We start from the raw sequence: 18,865 nt of genomic DNA, 5'->3' as shown, positions 1-18,865 counted from the left end.
GAGAAATTTGTATTATATTTTTAAAACTTTAATTGGTCCTTTTAAAATAGTTTAAAATTTCTTATGTTTAGAAAAAAATTAATATTTTTAATGAATACCTTATAAAAATGCTAATTTTTTTTATTCCAACTCCAAATATTATTAAAAAATTAATTTAACCCTTATATTTTTTTTAAATAAATCATTATGTCCAAATATTTTTTTTATAAATATTTTGACTTTATCTCTAATTCTTTTAAAAAATTGATTAGGCCCTCCTAAACTATATGGCCAAGATCCACTTTTCTACGTGTAAACATCATTAAAGGCCCAAGCCCAATAAGACTAAGAAAAACAAAACGGGTAAAATAGACCCTAAAAACACTCTTTTATGTGTTTGGTAATAAAGGGTTTTTTTTCTCTAAATATTATAATTTAGACACTCAATTAAATTATTATTTAATATTAAATAAAATGGTGATGTGATATAATATAATAATTATTTTTTGTCAAAATTTAGACATTTTATTTATTTAATTCTGATTTAAAATAATTTAATAAATTTAAGCAATTCATAATTTTTTCTCTTAAATCATTTATTTTTCTCATAAATACTATATTAATTTCATGTTATTTTTTATATAAAAATTATAATTTAATAATATTTTATTATTGCTTTATGATAAAATATAATTATTCTATTATTGATTTAATAGTCACTAAATTAAAATAAATAAATAAATGACTTAGATTTGATTAAAATTTAAAACTCATAAAAGAATATTTCTTTAACGCGTGATAAAACTATCTTTTTATCCTAAATCCTAAATTAGAAACCCTAAAAATCAAATCACAAACCCTAAAACCCAAAAACTCCAAAACCCAAACCATATACTCCAAACCCTAACCTTAAAAAATATTATTTTACCGTATGTTAAAGAAATATTTATTTATGGGCTATAAATTTTGATTAAATCTAAGTCATTTGTTTATTTAAATCTGATGGCTATAAATTAATGTAAAACTTATTAATTTTTATAGTGTAAGTAGATCTTAACCTTATTAATATAAAAAGTTAAATATATTAAATTATTTTAAATTAGAACTAAATTAATAAAATATATAAATTTTAAAATAAAATTAATTTTATACAAAGCCACATTAAATAAATATTTTAATGTTAACAATCAATAAGCATGAACCAATCTACCTTAGTTGTTAATGGAATCATTGTTGTTCTTAGAGGATACGGGTTCGAGCACCAACGATTGCAGCAGGATGATTAAATGTTCATTGTCAAATGGTTGAGAGTATTTAAAACATATACTACTTTGTAATCACCTTAGCTTAATAAAAAAAATGTTTTTAGTACTACTTTGTAGGAACAATGAGTGTTTAAAGTGGTAAATTATAATGTTTCTTAGCTCTAAAATGTTTTTGAATGTTTAGATTGTGCTTATTTTAATGTACCGTGTATGTTTTCTTTTTAGCAAGATCAATAATTACATTTGTTTTTTGTTTGCCGGGCAGTTCGGTGTACTTTAAGGACAAGTCAAGATGGTGAGCTGAATGAATATTTTGTTCTCGTTTTCTGGATTTAACCAAGTTTTTTTTTTTTTTGTGACATTTTGATTGATATCGTGTTGGATATGTTGCAGGTGAAGTTTACAGCTGAGGAGCCCCGGTCTATTATGGACCAAAAGCACAACATTCGTAATATGTCTGTTATTGCTCATGTAGATCATGGTACAGATTTGTTTTAATTCATGTTTGGTATCAGTTAATTTGATGTAATAGATCAAAGCCTTTCTGAGTAATTTATACTGCTATAATGGTTGTTTAATTGTTCATACTTGATTGTCACAGGTTGAAGTATGGAATTGCATCTATGTTGGATTTTTCTGTATCTTGAAGTTGCTTTAGATTAATTGCAAATTGATTGGCATTTATTAATACAAGTGTTGATGCAGTTTTGAGATGTTGGTTTTGTAGGCATTAGTTCTGATTTAGGTTTTTTATACGCATGGAAACCAACTCTTACTGATTCACTTGTGGCTGCTGCTGGTATCATTGCCCAAGAAGTTGCTGGTGATGTTCGTATGACAGATACCCGTGCTGATGAGGCTGAACGTGGTATCACAATCAAGTCTACCGGTATCTCTTTGTACTATGAAATGACTGAAGAATCTTTGAAGAGCTACAAAGGCGAGAGGCAAGGGAATGAGTACCTCATCAATCTTATTGATTCCTCTGGGCATGTTGATATTTCGTCTGAGGTCACAGCTGCTCTTCGTATTACTGATGGTACTCTTGTGGTTGTTGACTGTATTGAAGGTGTCTGTGTGCAAACAAAGACTGTCCTCCGCCAGGCTCTTGTGAAAGAATCAGGCCTGTCTTGACTGTTAACAAGATGGACAGGTGCTTCCTTGAGCCCAGGTTGACGGTGAGGAGGCTTACCAGACATTCCAAAGAGTGAAAATGCTAATGTCATAATGGTCACCTATGAAGATCCTGTTACAGTAGGAGGAGAAGAGCGTGGAAATAACGAAGGAATTGAGAGAAGAGGAGGTCAAGGGTTAGGGTTTGATGAAGGAGAATTGGGGATCGAAGGAAGAGAGGGATTTGAAATTGGGGATTTAGGGATTAAAAGTAAAAGAAGAAGGAATGAGGTAATTACCTGATGGGGAGCAGATTACACGCTGGAGCAATATTGAGTTGGATCGTCTGCGTGCAGTCCAGCAAGAGAGGAAGGAGCCCAAGTTTGATGGCCCAGGACCTGATGAGAGAAGAGAATATTAATTAGTTATAGCTGTTATATAGTACTGACAGCTGGCACAATTCAGATTACAATTATAGCCCTGTAACTAAATAAAACAATGGCTGAAAGGAGGAATTGGCAGTAATGAAGAACGTATCTTTTTCTGAAATCTCTCAATTCTAATTTCTTCTTCTTATATCTTTTCTAATTCTCTAAACTATAACAATTGGTAATCAGAGCTACGATTCTGGCAAAACAGTTTTGAGGGCATGCCAAAGAAGAACCAAGCTATGACAGAATCGGATTTAGCTGGGATTCAGAAACAGATTGCAGACCTTGCTGCTTTGGTGAAACAAGGTCAAGATGCGACCAATCCACCTAAGTGGTGGGAGACTCAAGAAAACAGGATTACGGCATTGGAGGCAAGGATGGCCACGAATCATGGCTATGTGGAAGATATACTGAAGATATTAACGGGCAGAAATGGTGAACAAGAGCAAGCTGCAGGGGATCAGGTATACACTCCTAACAGCTCTAAAAATGGGGAAAAAAATCCTGTTTTGGTGACTGTAGTTAAGGATAAATCCAGATTCTCTTATAAAACTGATGAACCTGGGATTTTGAAGGATAAACCTGATGTTTGTTTAGCCCCTAAGAACAGTTCTAGAATTGAGAACCAAATGGGTGAAAACAGTAATAATAGACCTGTTATGTTGGGTTTGGAAACTGAAAACAAGGGAGCAGGGGGTTCGTTTAACAGCTCAGGGACTATGTGGCATAGACCCAAAATAGAGTTGCCATTTTTTGAAGGGGTAAATCCTAGGGGGTGGCTGCAGAAGTGCCTCAAGTATTTTTCCTTATGCAATGTTTCTGTAGATCAAAGGGTAGAAGTGGCTACTATGTATCTCACTGGAAAAGCAGAAATTTGGTTTGATGGGTATATCATGCAAAAGCACCATGTTACTTGGCATGAATTTGAAGCAGATCTCTGTCACAGATTCAGTGACAGAAATTTTTCTGATATTGTTGAGGAATTCACTAAATTGACTCAGAAAGGGTCTGTGGAGGAATATCAAGAGAAATTTGAGGAGTTACAACCTCATATGTTGTTGCAAAATCCTACTTTAACTGAGGAGTTTTTTGTGTCACTTTTTATTAGTGGACTCAGGGATGATATTAAGCATAGGGTCAAAGCCTTGGATCCTAGGAATTTAATTGAAGCATGTAAGCAAGCCAAGCTCTATGAATTGTCTGTGGAGTTTGAGAACAGAAGGTTGAGGCCTTCTTTTAAATTCCCACCCTACCCAAACCCCATTACTGTTTCTAAATCAGTTTCATTGCCAGTAAATACAAAACCTACAGCAGTGCCAAACACTAAACAGAATCTTATTGAGTACAGAAGACAAAACAACCTTTGTTTTAAGTGTGGAGACAAATTTCAGCCAGGCCATCAATGTAAAACAAGAAATCTCAATATGATGATTGAAGAGGAAAATCCTATTCCTACAGAATCTGTTCTTATTGATTCAGACCAGCAGTTACTACAAGAAGAGGAAAACTTAGAGATATCTATGAATGCTATTACGGGTTGTATTAGTCATAATACTTTGAGGATTCAAGGAACAATACAAGGCAAACCTTTGAATATTTTGATTGACAGTGGAAGTACACATAGCTTTTTGACACCAGAATGGGCTGATGCTGGATTTCAGGTTCTAACTCCCTATCCTTTAGCTATAACAGTAGCTAATGGCCAACAACTCTATAGTTCAGCTAGATGCAACAAGGTAGAATGGCAGATGCAAGGGAACTCTTTTATACATGACTTTCGACTCCTTAAATTGGGAGGCAGTGATATGGTTTTAGGGGTTGATTGGATGAAGTTATTTAGTCCAATTCTGATGGACTTCAATAAAATGACAATGAGTTTTCAGCATCAAGGTGAAAATATTATTATACAGGGACAACAACCTTCACTGCTGTTACAGCAGATTTCAGGTGCTACTTTATTAAAAATGACAGCTTCTGAGGCAGCTATTTTGGGGCATGTGGTCTTGTTGAGTATGACTGAAATTCCTAAAACAGTTCCTGCGGCTCTCAAACCTCTTTTAAAGAGGTATAGCTCGGTTTTTGATGAGCCTAACGGATTACCTCCTACAAGGACTCATGATCATGCTATTTTACTCAAATCTGGTTATAGTCCTGTTAATTTGAGGCCCTACAGATTTCCTCATAACCAGAAGAATGAAGTGGAAAGACAGATTGCTACAATGTTATCATCTTCCATTATTCAACCTAGCAAGAGTCCCTTTGCTTCTCCATGCCTATTGATAAAAAAAAAAGATGGGACTTGGAGGTTTTGTGTTGATTACAGACAATTAAACAATCTGACAATCAAGGACAAGTTTCCTATTCCGGTGGTGGAGGACTTATTAGATGAATTATATGGAGCAGTTTATTTTTCTAAGATTGACTTAAGGTCAGGCTATTGGCAAATCAGAATTAAAGAGGAGGATATTTACAAAACAGCATTCAGAACTCATCAAGGGCATTATGAATTCAAGGTAATGCCATTTGGTCTTACTAATGCTCCTGCTACATTTCAAGCACTAATGAATGATTTGTTTAAATCATTTCTTAGAAAATTTGTTTTGGTGTTCTTTGATGATATATTGGTCTACAGTAATTCTATGGCAGAACATATTACTCATTTGCAATTAGTTTTGGAGATTTTGAAAGTCAATCAACTATTTGCAAAAATGTCCAAGTGTTTTTTTGGACAGACCCAAGTGGAATACTTGGGACATATTATTTCTGCAGCAGGAGTAGCAACAGATCCTAGTAAGATAGAAGCTATGAGGAATTGGCCTATTCCTAAATCCTTAAAGTCTTTGCGTGGATTTTTGGGTTTAACTGGTTATTACAGGAGGTTTATTAAAGACTATGGGTCCATTAGTAAGCCTTTGACTCAACTGCTTACTAAGGATAATTTTCAGTGGAATACTGCAGCTTTGAATGCTTTTGGATTGTTAAAACAAGCTATGTGTGTGGCTCCAGTTTTGGCTTTACCTGATTTCAGTAAAAGTTTCTGTTTGGAAACAGATGCTAGCTCAGGAGGAATTGGGGCTGTGTTATCTCAAGAGGGCAGACCTATTGCTTATCTTAGTAAGGCCCTAAGTCCTAGACATGTTGCCCTCTCTATCTATGAAAGGGAGTATCTTGCTATTTTACTAGCAGTTTCTAAGTGGAGGCATTACTTAGAAAGTAAGCCTTTTATTATTAAAACTGATCATGAGCCACTGAAGTATTTATTGGAGCAGAAACTGACCACTACAATTCAAAAGAAAGGGTTGACTAAATTATTGGGGTTGGACTATACTATTCACTACAGAAAGGGTAAATCTAATACTGTTGCAGATGCTTTATCAAGGCAATGGGAAGATACTGGTAAATGTTTGGCCATGGGAATCACTTTGCTTATTCCTAGTTGGGTACATGAAGTTGAAACTAGCTATAAGGATGACAGTTTGGCTGCTGATTGGATCAGATTATTATCTGTAACACCGACTACTGCTCCTAATTGGTCATTTTCAAAAGGGATCCTAAGATTTAGAGGCAGAGTTTACATTGGATCTAATGGGTCTCTTAGGCTCCAAATTCTTCAAGTTTTACATGATTCTCCTCATGGAGGTCATTCTGGGACTCAAGCTACATATCAAAGGATTAGATCCTATTTTTATTGGCCTAGGCTGAAGGCAATGGTGGTTAATTATATAAGATGTTGTACAGTTTGTCAACAAACTAAAGTTGAGCATATATCTAAACCGGGACTGCTACAGCCTCTTCCTATTCCTAACCAAGCTTGGGAGGTGGTTACTATGGATTTTATTGATGGCTTACCTACTTCTTTGAGAAAGAACTGTATATTGGTTGTGGTGGATAAATTTACAAAATACAGTCATTTTATGGCATTGTCTCATCCCTATACTGTAGTGGAGGTGGCTAAACTCTATCTTGATAATGTTTACAAGTTACATGGTCAACCTAAATTAGCTATTTCAGATAGAGATAAGACATTCACTAGTCTCTTTTGGAGAGAACTAATGAAGCAGCTTGGAACCACTACATTGTTCAGCACAGCTTACCATCCTGAGACTGATGGTCAGACAGAAAGGGTCAATCAATGTTTGGAGCAATATTTAAGGGGTTTATGTTTTTTTCAACCTAAGCAATGGGCTAAGTGGTTGCCTCATGCAGAGTGGTGGTATAATACTACCTACCACACTGCCCTAAAAATAACACCTTTTCAGGCATTGTATGGTTACAAGCCTCTTACTATGGTGTGACAGACAGATTCACATATACAGTCAGTTCATGATTTAATGAGAAGCAGAGAAGACATTAGACAGTTAGTAAAGCTACAATTGGAGAATGCTAGCAACAGGATGAAACAAAAAGCAGACAAAAACAGGACAGAAAGGGTTTTTACAGTCGGGGAGACAGTTTACCTGAAGCTGCAACCATATCGACAGACTTCCTTGGCCCTGCGAAAAAATTTAAAGTTGGCAGCGAAATTTTATGGCCCTTACAAAATTATTGAAAAAATTGGAGAAGTTGCATATAGATTGGAATTACCTGAATCATCACGTCTACATCCAGTTTTTCATGTCAGTCTGTTAAAAAAACACATCGGGCCCTCAGCAGTCTCTTCAACGACTCCTCCTGCAATGGACGAAGAATGACAGATTAGAATCGAACCTTATAAAGTGATGGGCAAAAGGATTATCAACAGACAAAACAAACCTGTTACACAGTTGTTGGTGCGATGGACGAACCTTGATGAGAACAATGATACATGGGAAGATTATACTGTTTTGCGAGGACAATTTCCAGGCTTTGATCCTTGGGGTCAAGGATCGATTCCAGCGGCGGGTATTGTTACAGTAGGAGGAGAAGAGCGTGGAAATAACGAAGGAATTGAGAGAAGAGGAGGTAAGGGTTAGGGTTTGATGAAGGAGAATTGGGGATCGAAGGAAGAGAGGGATTTGAAATTGGGGATTTAGGGATTAAAAGTAAAAGAAGAAGGAACGAGGTAATTACCTGATGGGGAGCAGATTACACGCTGGAGCAATATTGAGTTGGATCGTCTGCGTGCAGTCCAGCAAGAGAGGAAGGAGCCCAAGTTTGATGGCCCAGGACCTGATGAGAGAAGAGAATATTAATTAGTTATAGCTGTTATATAGTACTGACAGCTGGCACAATTCAGATTACAATTATAGCCCTGTAACTAAATAAAACAATGGCTGAAAGGAGGAATTGGCAGTAATGAAGAACGTATCTTTTTCTGAAATCTCTCAATTCTAATTTCTTCTTCTTATATCTTTTCTAATTCTCTAAACTATAACAGATCCTCTTCTTGGTGATGTTCAAATCTACCCAGAGAAGGGAACAGTTGCTTTCTCTGCCGGCTTGCACGGTTGGGCTTTTACCTTGACCAACTTTGCTAATATGTATGCCTCAAAGTTTGGGGTTGATGAATCGAAAATGATGGAAAGACTTTGGGGTGAGAACTTTTTTGATCCAGCTGCCAAGAAGTGGACCACAAAGAACACCGGGTCTGCTACCTGCAAGCGTGGATTTGTTCAATTCTGTTTTGAACCCATTAAGCAGATTATCAGCACTTGTATGAATGATCAAAAGGATAAGCTCTGGCCCATGTTGCAAAAGCTTAATGTCACCATGAAGTCTGACGAGAAGGACTTAATGGGGAAGGCCCTAATGAAGCGTGTAATGCAGACTTGGCTCCCTGCAAGCAATGCTCTCCTGGAAATGATGATCCTTCACCTTCCCCCTCCTAGCAAGGCTAAAAAATATCGTGTTGAGAACTTGTATGAGGGTCCACTTGATGATATCTATGCCAATGCTATCAGGAACTGTGACCCTGAGGGTCCTCTTATGCTCTATGTTTCAAAGATGATTCCCGCTTCTGATAAGGATAGGTTATTTGCTTTTGGCCGTGTCTTCTCTGGCAAAGTTTAAACCGGTTTGAAGGTCAGGATCATGGGTCCAAACTATGTCCCTGGTGAGAAGAAAGATTTGTATGTTAAGTGTTCAGAGAACTGTTATTTGGATGGGAAAGAAGCAGGAAACAGTCGAGGACGTGCCTTGTGGTAACACAGTGGCCATGGTTGGGTTGGATCAGTTTATCACCAAGAACGCTACTTTGACTAATGAGAAGGAAGTTGATGCTCACCCAATTCGTGCCATGAAGTTCTCCGTCTCTCCTGCTGTTCGTGTTGCTGTTCAGTGCAAGGTTGCATCCGATCTTCCCAAACTTGTTGAAGGGCTGAAGCGTTTGGCCAAATCTGATCCTATGGTTTTGTGTACCATTGAAGAGTCAGGAGAGCACATTGTTGCTGGGTGCTGGTGAACTCCACCTTGAGATCTGTCTCAAAGATTTGCAAGAAGATTTTATGGGTGGTGCTGAGATCATCAAGTCTGACCCTGTTGTGTCATTCCGTGAGACTGTCTTAGAGAGGTCTTGCAGGACAGTGATGAGCAAGTCTCCTAACAAACACAACCGCATATACATGGAAGCTCGACCCCTGGAGGAAGGTCTTGCCTAGGCTATTGATGAAGGGCGTATTGGTCCAAGAGATGATCCCAAGATTCGTTCCAAGATTTTGGCTGAGGAGCATGGTTGGGACAAAGATCACGCTAAGAAGATCTGGTGTTTTGGACCCGAGACCACTGGTCCTAACATGGTGGTTGATATGTGTAACTGAGTTCAGTATCTTAATGAAATTAAGGATTCTGTTGTTACTGGGTTCCAGTGGGCATCAAAGGAAGGTGCCCTGGCTGAAGAGAACATAAGAGGTATCTGGTTCGAAGTCTGTGATGTGGTTCTCCATGCCGATGCTATCCACAGAGGTGGTGGGCAGATCATTCCAACAGCTAGGAGAGTTTTCTATGCTTCTCAACTTACAGCCAAGCCAAGGCTTCTTGAACCTGTTTACTTGGTGGAGATCCAAGCCCGAGCAGGCACTTGGTGGTATTTACAGTGTTCTCAACCAGAAGCGTGGACAAGTATTCGAGGAGATGCAAAGGCCTTTAAGAGCTTTGGATTCTCTAGCACTTTAAGAGCTGCAACTTCAGGACAGGCTTTCCCACAATGTGTGTTTGATCACTGGGGTATGATGTCGTCAGAACCATTGGAACCAAATTCCCAGGCAGCCACTCATGTTGCTGAAATCCGCAAGCGGAAGGGATTGAAGGAGCAGATGACCCCTCTTTCCGAGTACGAAGACAAGCTGTAAGCTTAGAGAAGAAATAAACGTGATTCTGCTGCATAACTTATTCTGCAATTTAGTTTTGTTTTACTTTCTGGTTATTTTCTGTCAAGTCGTGTTTTGATGATGATCAAGATGTATCCAATGTACATTGAATTTTGTCGAACTTATAATGTTCGTGTTTTAAGATTACAAAAATTGCCTGTGCATCAAGTAAAAGATGAAGCTTTTGAGTTCTAATGGGGAAAAGGAGAGCATCAAAGCTTTTAATCAAGTTTTATGTATGTGATAGTAGAAAGCATATTTGACTGTGAAAAATTGATAAACCTGACTGTGATCGGCATGAATGCCAGAACTTCAACATTTTGGGCTCAGCTCTTGTCGAATTCAAATAATATAGTTTCTTTATGTGAATAAAAAAAGGGTCAACTATGTATTTCGTATCTAAATTATCAGTTTTTGTTCATTTTAGTATCTAAATTTTTATTATTTTTTAAAGATATACCTAACGTTTAGTTTTCATTTCAATTTAGTACACCGTCGTTAAAAAGTTAACGCGATTAATATCTAAACTATTAATTTTGGTCTTTTTTAGTACCTGAATTTTCAATCTTTTTTTTTTAAATTTAATGTTAAATTTCAAACGGGATACTAAAATGAAACAAAAACTAAAGTTTTTAACGACAGATATTACAATGAAACAAAAGTTAAACTTTAGATATGGTTTAAAAAAAATGAAAGTTTAGGATCTAAAATAGATAAAAACCGATAGTTTAGGTACTAAACACGTAATTTATCCTAAATAAAATGTATATGGTTATAGGGTCTATTAATCACATTTGGATATGATCCTAATGTCATCAACTCTATTTGGTAGCATTTCATTGACTATTTCTTAAATTCAGAGTTAATTTCTTGCGGAGTATTAATTCTGAAGGTTTGGTTGCAAATGATTCTAGAAAGCTGAAGCAGTATAGGTTATCCCTTTTTAATCCTTATGATTAAGCGTGTAAATGAATAAAGCGTTTGTGATTTATTTATTGACTCGTTTGTAAATTCGTTTACTCGGTTCTTTTTTTTCCTTTTAATATAATGCGAGTTTAATGTGAATATAATGTGGGTTTCGGAGTTTAAATTATAAAATCTAAAGAGCTTAAGAATTAGTAGTGTAATTTTATTATTTTCTTTGGCTTGCAAATATAATGATAGAAAGAGAATATTAGTTGACGAATATATATATATATATATATATATATATATTAGTTGATGAATATTAAATGTACTTAAAAGAACATGTTCATGACTGCTAAACAAACGAGAATACGAATATTTAAAAAAATGAACATAAACATAATTTTGTTCGACAAATTCTGTTGATTTATACCCCTATTTCTGATAGAATTCCTATGCCATTGAACCATTGCTTCCAAGGTATATATTTCGCAGATTACTGCTTAATCTTAATCATTGAAGTTCAAGTTGATTGTCTTTTACAAAATCCCACTTTAGTTTTTAGTATGTGGACCATGACTGCTGCACATCATCATGTAAAGCAAAACATGCATATACCATAAATAAATGGCATTATGAAACAAATATCTGAAGTGCTTATAGGAACTAAAAATGCATTAGGCCTCAAGCAATTAGTACCTGTGAGTATTTTCCTTTCCATCTATTAATGACCAGTAGTAATTTGTGATGATGTATGTGTCCTCTGTTTACATTGGAATGATGTCTCTTTGGTCTGCGATCAAATAACTCAAGCATGTGGGAGGAAGTAACTCATCCATGTGTTTGATTATATGCATGACAGAACTGTTCAATACTCTAGCCATGTAAACGCAAAGTAGTAGCCATTGATGGCTGTATTCATGTTATTCTTTAGCTTTGTTCTATTCCCATGAACAAACTTTGTGGAAAGATAAAAACTATACTGAAATCTGGGGAATTCATGAACTTTCACTGCAGTTGCCATCATGCTTGCAGCCTTACACTTGCTGAAATGATGGCATTCTTCAAAATGAAGGCAATCATATATTCATATTTGACTGAAAACAGATTCCTTTTTTAATGGTTGCACTTTAACCACCCATTGCGAAGATTGTGTTTTGCTATAAAGTTATGCATGATGGTGTGGAATGATAGTTATTGTGGGAACTGATATGGAAAGGACTATAAAATAGAAAAAAATAAAATGAAAAATAAAGTGAAGGTATAAAGCATCACTGATAGTTAAGAATACTCCACCAGCTGACAACATAGTGCATGCTGAAATTTAGAACTTTCATGTTATTTAGTTCTTTGACACTAAAGTTATATGCTAATATTCCCCTTGGTTGAAATTGTTCTATTCATACAGCATAAACAAATGGTGTTATATTCAACTTCTTTTACTTTGTTCAAACTTTACCTAATTCTATCTTTGGCAGGCTATGTTATTCGATCTGGGATGAATGTTTAATACTCGAATACGTGTTTAATACATTGAACACCAATACTTTAAAGAAAAGCCTAAATCCTAAACCTTTTTGCTTCATTTAAAAGCTTTTTTCCCTATTAAAAGTGGACTTGGTACTTGCATATGTACTGTTGAATGCCAGTGTCAGCCATAGAGTTGATGGAATGATGGGGAAGATTGGCTTTTTATCTTTTGAGTATCTTTCTTTTAGGTGGGCATGATTTGAGGATAAGAAAACCAACCCACCTTATTGGTATTATTTAACATTTCTTTTTGATCTTTCCCTCAAAGCAGCCTTACACGCACTAAACTCCTCTATGTTACCGGTAGGCTTAAAATATGTTTTAAAGTGTCTTTGGTAGGCATTAGGCATGAGAAATAAGCAACAACTTTGTTTTACGAAAATGGGAAATCATCTGCATGCGCTTCAACACCTGCATTAGCACTCTTTCGAAGGCATATATTCTCTGAAGAAAAATCACCAACCTTGATCTTTCACCTGTTTCATGGCATCAAAATTAATGTGCATTATTATCATTTAATCCTGAACTTAGTTTACCAGTGGTTGAATGATTGTTCTACAATATACACTTCAACTTGCTTCAATGTCTCAGGCTCTTAAACAAGTACCCTATAACTTATTTCAAGATTTTGTTCCTTGGCTTTGACGAAAGGTATAACGGGAACCCGTAACTTCTAGCATATAGAGAATTCATGAGAAACAATAGTACTACTTGTACTAACACCCAAAAAAATAATATTTTTAAGCTATCAATATCATGTGCTGTAATGAACATCATTTCCGGATATTTCTACATCTATACAGCGCATGTAGTGAAAACACATCGTGATTAACCTTGGCAACACCGACACTATCAAAGAGTTTGACATGAACATCTAGAGAAATTGAAGTGGGGTTCTAGAATTTGATATTTTGTTCAATGATTCAATAGTTTTACATGTCAGAAACTCACATTGAAGTTGTGGTTATATTATATTTTCATATGATTTAGTCCAAAACTATATACATCTGATGCATCTTATTCTGCTATAGTTTTTTAGGGAAAAAATGATGACTGGGGAGAAACAAACAGATCTTTTTTTGTATGCCTTGCTGTGTAGAATAAATGAGCCTTTCATTATTACAACATATATGTCTGAATAATGAAAGGGTCCAACGGGTGGGCGGGCGGATATCTAGCATGTATCATCACTGTCCACCATTTCCATTATAACACTGAGATTTGAATAACAAAGCCAGTGGGTCTGATTAACAGAGAAATCGGGTAATAATTAAATACCATTCATGGTGGATCCCAATTCCAAGGCCCCTCTGTATTTATCAACCCCCACCCTCTTCTGTTTGTTTTCCATATGAACCTTTTGGCTTTTCTTTAAATATAGGCAGCCTAACCCTATTACTGTTCAAAAACAACAGGCTGCTACCATGTCACATGATAGAGAGAACTTAACAATGTTGTCTTATCCTTGTGCTGACACATAATTTGAAAAAAGAAGGGCCTAATAGCCATAGATTGTATAGTTTGTACTTGTAATTTTCCAACTATTTCTAGAAAAGCAGTTGATAATATAGAAAAAAATAAGAAACAACTTGCTGAAAACCTGTTATGATAGGGCCCCATGACTTTGAACTGATTGCATTTAGCATCCTCCCCTATTAGTAGACAAGACACGAAAAGTAATTCCCTATCATGTGAAAGATAAACAAAAAAGTAGATGCTAGAGTTTAATTATATTCACATGCTTGAAATTACCTTGCACCTTCCAACATGTTTAATTGATTGAATGATGAAAGATGTTTCATCATTTGATGTAATCTTTAAGATTTTGCACTGATCCTTCCACTATTAGGAGCAAAAAATAAAGACTGATTAGACGGATAACAGTGGGGGCAGCTGGTCAAGCTTTCATATAGCTAGATAGAGAATTTGAACACTGCATAAACACAGTTTCTTTCAACTCATTTAATATTATATACATGTATATTATTGACTGCAGAAAAGCATGTTGGTGTCAAAATCGTCTATGTGGAGTTGTGATTTTTATAGAGACAAGAACTTTTGCATGGTCCATTCCATTATTGGTGGGCCAAAATCTTTGCCCTCGCCCACTGCATATGCATAGTGAATTGTCTATATGGATAGCACAATATGTTATTATCATGCATTTGTGAATTGTGATGCTGGACAAATAGTACCATACATATTTTGGGATGGCTGATTCTTTTGTAAGGTAATCTTCAACTCCATGCTCATGTCTTTGTCAATGTGTTGGGATGTACAACTTTGAAAGAAAGTGGGGGAAAAGACAAAAGGAGACAGAAAATGAGGGGAATACAGATGAAAAGAACATAGTACAGACCATTTATCTTTTTTTCTTGAAACAAGTCATTGCATTTACATCAGGAAATCACTTCAACATTTTTAGGTGTTGTAGCTGTAGTCTGTCCATTCCAATGTTATTAAAGTACCCTATTCAATGCTTGTTAGGTTAATTAGGAAAGAGATTGATACCACTCAAGTAAGATTTCTAATTCAAATATGGTGAATAAAAAAAAAGCAAATTTTATCGAATTTACTCTCAAAACTGGATCTGACTGACTCAACTTGAGACATTTATGGTATTAGACATATGAAAATCTATGTATGTTAGGTATCATGTCTTCCAATTTTCCTTAACCCAACTAAACTACATGAATGATTTGTGGTTGGGTTTTTACAATGGTTGCCTAAGGTTGACAAGATGGAACTATTCATAAACACCTTTTAGACAAAGCTTTCACTCATGAATAATGATGAAGAGAGGATATATATATAAGTGAAGCATAATGATTTTTACCCAAGGAGGAGGGAGTCTGGCTAGCATCCACAATTATCAAGAATGTATTAGAAAAAGACTCTATGGTCATAGGGCACATGGATTCGTTGAGTTAGTGGATAAAGCTGATGTTTACACTTGCACAACAATCTATCACATTTGCAATAAATAAATGCCCTTTTCTATGATCTTTAGCCTTCCTCCACCCAATGGTGATCCTATGTATTTAAAAAAAATGTAGTCTCATGGGATTGGCAGATCATTGAAATTCCCACTTAAAGGGCATAAATAAAAAAGAACTGTCATTGTGGGTGAATGGTTTAAGCACACTTCCTTTTGGGAGTTTGTGGGATGCCATGACCCACCAATTCCTTATCAAAAAGAAATTCACGTAACCCGTCACAATTCCTTGTTCAATCAAACTAGGGATATTTTTAGAAACCCTAAAAAAATGCCATGACAACTTGAAAGTAGAAGTTCCCACTTCCCACCCAACAAATAAATGCCGTTGAAGATTGGACCTCCTTTCTTTATGCTCCCTACCATTGACAATGAGCTGTAAAATTGATTTCAGTCCCATAAACTCCATTGTAATATTCCGTTTGTTATTCTTAACATCGATATAATAAGCTCATTATATATATGTATATATATGTATATATAACCTCATTATCCCTTGTCTCTTAAGCTCATGGTAGTCTTAATATTTAGAGAAAGGAAGGAAGAAAAGCAACAAAAATCAATTCCAAATGATGGAGTTAGTGAACAAAGTGAGTGCCCCTTTTACAAAGTTAGGGTTTCCATTAAAGGAGTGGTCCATTATAGTTGATTGGATCAATATTCTATGCTTTTGTGGTGCCCATTGCTGTTCTTACCCCACACCCAACTGAATAATTATAGACTGTGGTTTTTTTTTCTTTCTATTTTTACCAATGAAGAGGGCAGGTTATTTGGCCCATATAAATAGAGATATATAAAATTAAGTGATTTTTATACCAATATAACACCTCTCAAACCTAAAATCTTTGAAAATGGATGGGTGCTATTAAAATATATAAATAAATTAATACTTAAATTCCCTTTTGACAAACTTGAAAGATACCTTATTTTATATACTTTTGTTTGCTTTTTCTATTGGAATTGAATCTATTCTTTGAGAAATTATCAACCATTTAACAAATGTAACTAGAAATTTATTAGTATAATTGTTTTTTATGTTGGACCAAGTGGTGTGATGCTAAAGATTAATTTAAACAAAAAACTAAGATGATGGTTCCCTTGTCACAAGAAGTCATGTTTCCAATATTCTTGTGTGTTAGTTATGCATAGATTTTATGAGGGACACCATTAACTGGGATGTCTCAGGTGCGACAGCCTTAATATACAGCTAAGGAAATACACTACCGGAAAAGTTAATATTTGTTTAACATTTCCGGTAAAACGCTACCTAAAATATTATTTTTTTTCTACCAGAAATATTAATATTAGGTTCTACCGGAAATTAGTTACCGAAATTAATATTTTTAGTAAAAAAATAATGTTTTAAGTAGCACTTTACTGAAAATATTAAAAAAATATCAACATTTTCGGTAGGACATTTTCTTAGCTATATATTAAAGTTGTCGTTTAGCAGAACTACCCCATTAAGTTAAGTCTATCTGTTTCCCACCAACAAGGCTGGTCAAATGACAATCCATATTTGTGAATTATTTCGAGATTAAAATTATATATCTTTAAAGTACGGGAAAATATGTTTAAATTAATAGAATATTAATAAGAACATTAGAGGTTAACTTTTTAGATTTGAGATTTAAGATTAAAATAAATTTAGTGGATAAATTTATTATATTAATTTTATAATTCTGTAGTCTATTATTAATTTTTATAATCAAGAGAGTTAATAGAAAAGGATCTATAATCTAGTGGCTATATGTGTGTATTTTACCCTAAAATATAACAATATAATAAGAATACTTGAGATTTAATGGAAGAAAAAATACCTTGAAACGCTGCGTTTTTGGACTAGGGAAATGCGATGGGGGAAGTGGGGGCTAGGGATCGTGAACAAAATTATTTCATTCAAAAAATTACTAATTTACTAATAAATAATAAAAAATATGTTAAATTACAAATCTATTAATTTTATAATAAATAATTAAAATACTAAATTCTTAATTAATAATTATTATTTTATTATACTCAAAAAAGCAAATCCTAATTATTATTTTAATGTACTTATGAATTGTTATTTTAGTGTTTAGACTTTAAAGTTGTATTATATACTCTTTTGATAATTTTTTAGTTAAATTTATTAATTTATATTTATATTAAATTCTATATAGTATTAATAGATTTTAATTATAGTTAAAAAATAAAAATAAAAAAATTGATGAACTTAACGAATAATGATGCGAGCAATAAGCTTAATGAGCTTACAAGTAACGAGTTGAACAAAATTTTTACAAGGTTGATGAGTAATGAATAGAACAATAAATTTTCTTAACAATGAGTCAAGTAAAATTTTAATAAATTTAACGAATAACGAGTCGAGTAGATAAATAATTTTTTTGTAATAAGAATGAGTATCACTGTCTAACTCGCCCGATAAGCACATTAGTGGGGACTAGTACGGCCAAACAGCGGCAGAACAAACAACAGCGACATTTGCGCGCGTCCTACGTGTCAGCTTTTGCCTCACACGTGTCTTTTTCGGTCAGTTTAATCCACGCGTTTTTCGCGAGTCAATATACGCGCCTATCTAATTTTTTTAGCTTTTTTCTTTTTCTCCTCAGCATCTTCTTCCACCCTCTATCTATCTGTCGGGTAGATGCCCCCCTTACTCTGTGGGTCCCACCCCCATTTTCCTTTTAAGCTTTTCTAACTCATTTTCTGGAACATGCGAAATATTATTTATGATAGTATATTTTCCCTTTTAAATCTTCTGATTTTTTTTTAAATTTATATTTATCTAACTCAAATATTATTTATTAATATCTTTTAAAATTTAAATTATCTAGTTCAAAATTTATTAATATCTTATAATTAAAATTATCGGCAACCAAGTTTTGATCAATTCAACACTTCATCAGTAAATAAAATAATATTTTTCTGTTTAAAATTAATTTGATATTATTAACATAAATTAAAAATAATATATACCGATTTTTTGAACTTTGATTATATGTTTGATATATGAAATTTGATAATGCTTGTTAAAATGTGTTAATAAAATATGATTTTTAATTAATTATTAATATCTTATCTATTAATAAATTAATCCAAATCGAGATCGAATTTTGTAGACATCTTCTATTATGAGACAACCCTCATAATCAAATTTACTTTATACACAAACGTTAAGATTTGAACTCCTGATATTACTTAAAGAATCTAATATCTCATCTCACTAGACCAATTAATTATTGATAATATTTAATAAAATATGATTTTTAATTTGATAAAATACTGAACTAATGAATTAGAGAGAGAAAAAATTAATTTAATTAATTACAAACATTGAAAAATCTAACATTTTTTTGGGTA

At 34.3% G+C, this 18,865-nt stretch overlaps 1 pseudogene; it reads left to right on the top strand.

The window, feature by feature from the left end:
* The first annotated feature begins 1,853 nt into the window (after window positions 1–1,853).
* Window positions 1,854–10,165, top strand: LOC120114065 (annotated as a pseudogene).
* The last annotated feature ends 8,700 nt before the right edge of the window (window positions 10,166–18,865 follow it).

Source organism: Hibiscus syriacus, unplaced genomic scaffold (genome assembly GCF_006381635.1).
Source record: "Hibiscus syriacus cultivar Baekdansim isolate YM2019G1 unplaced genomic scaffold, ASM638163v2 tig00110220_pilon, whole genome shotgun sequence".
NCBI classification, from domain to species: Eukaryota; Viridiplantae; Streptophyta; class Magnoliopsida; order Malvales; family Malvaceae; genus Hibiscus; species Hibiscus syriacus.
This window is presented reverse-complemented; position numbering and strand designations above follow the sequence as displayed.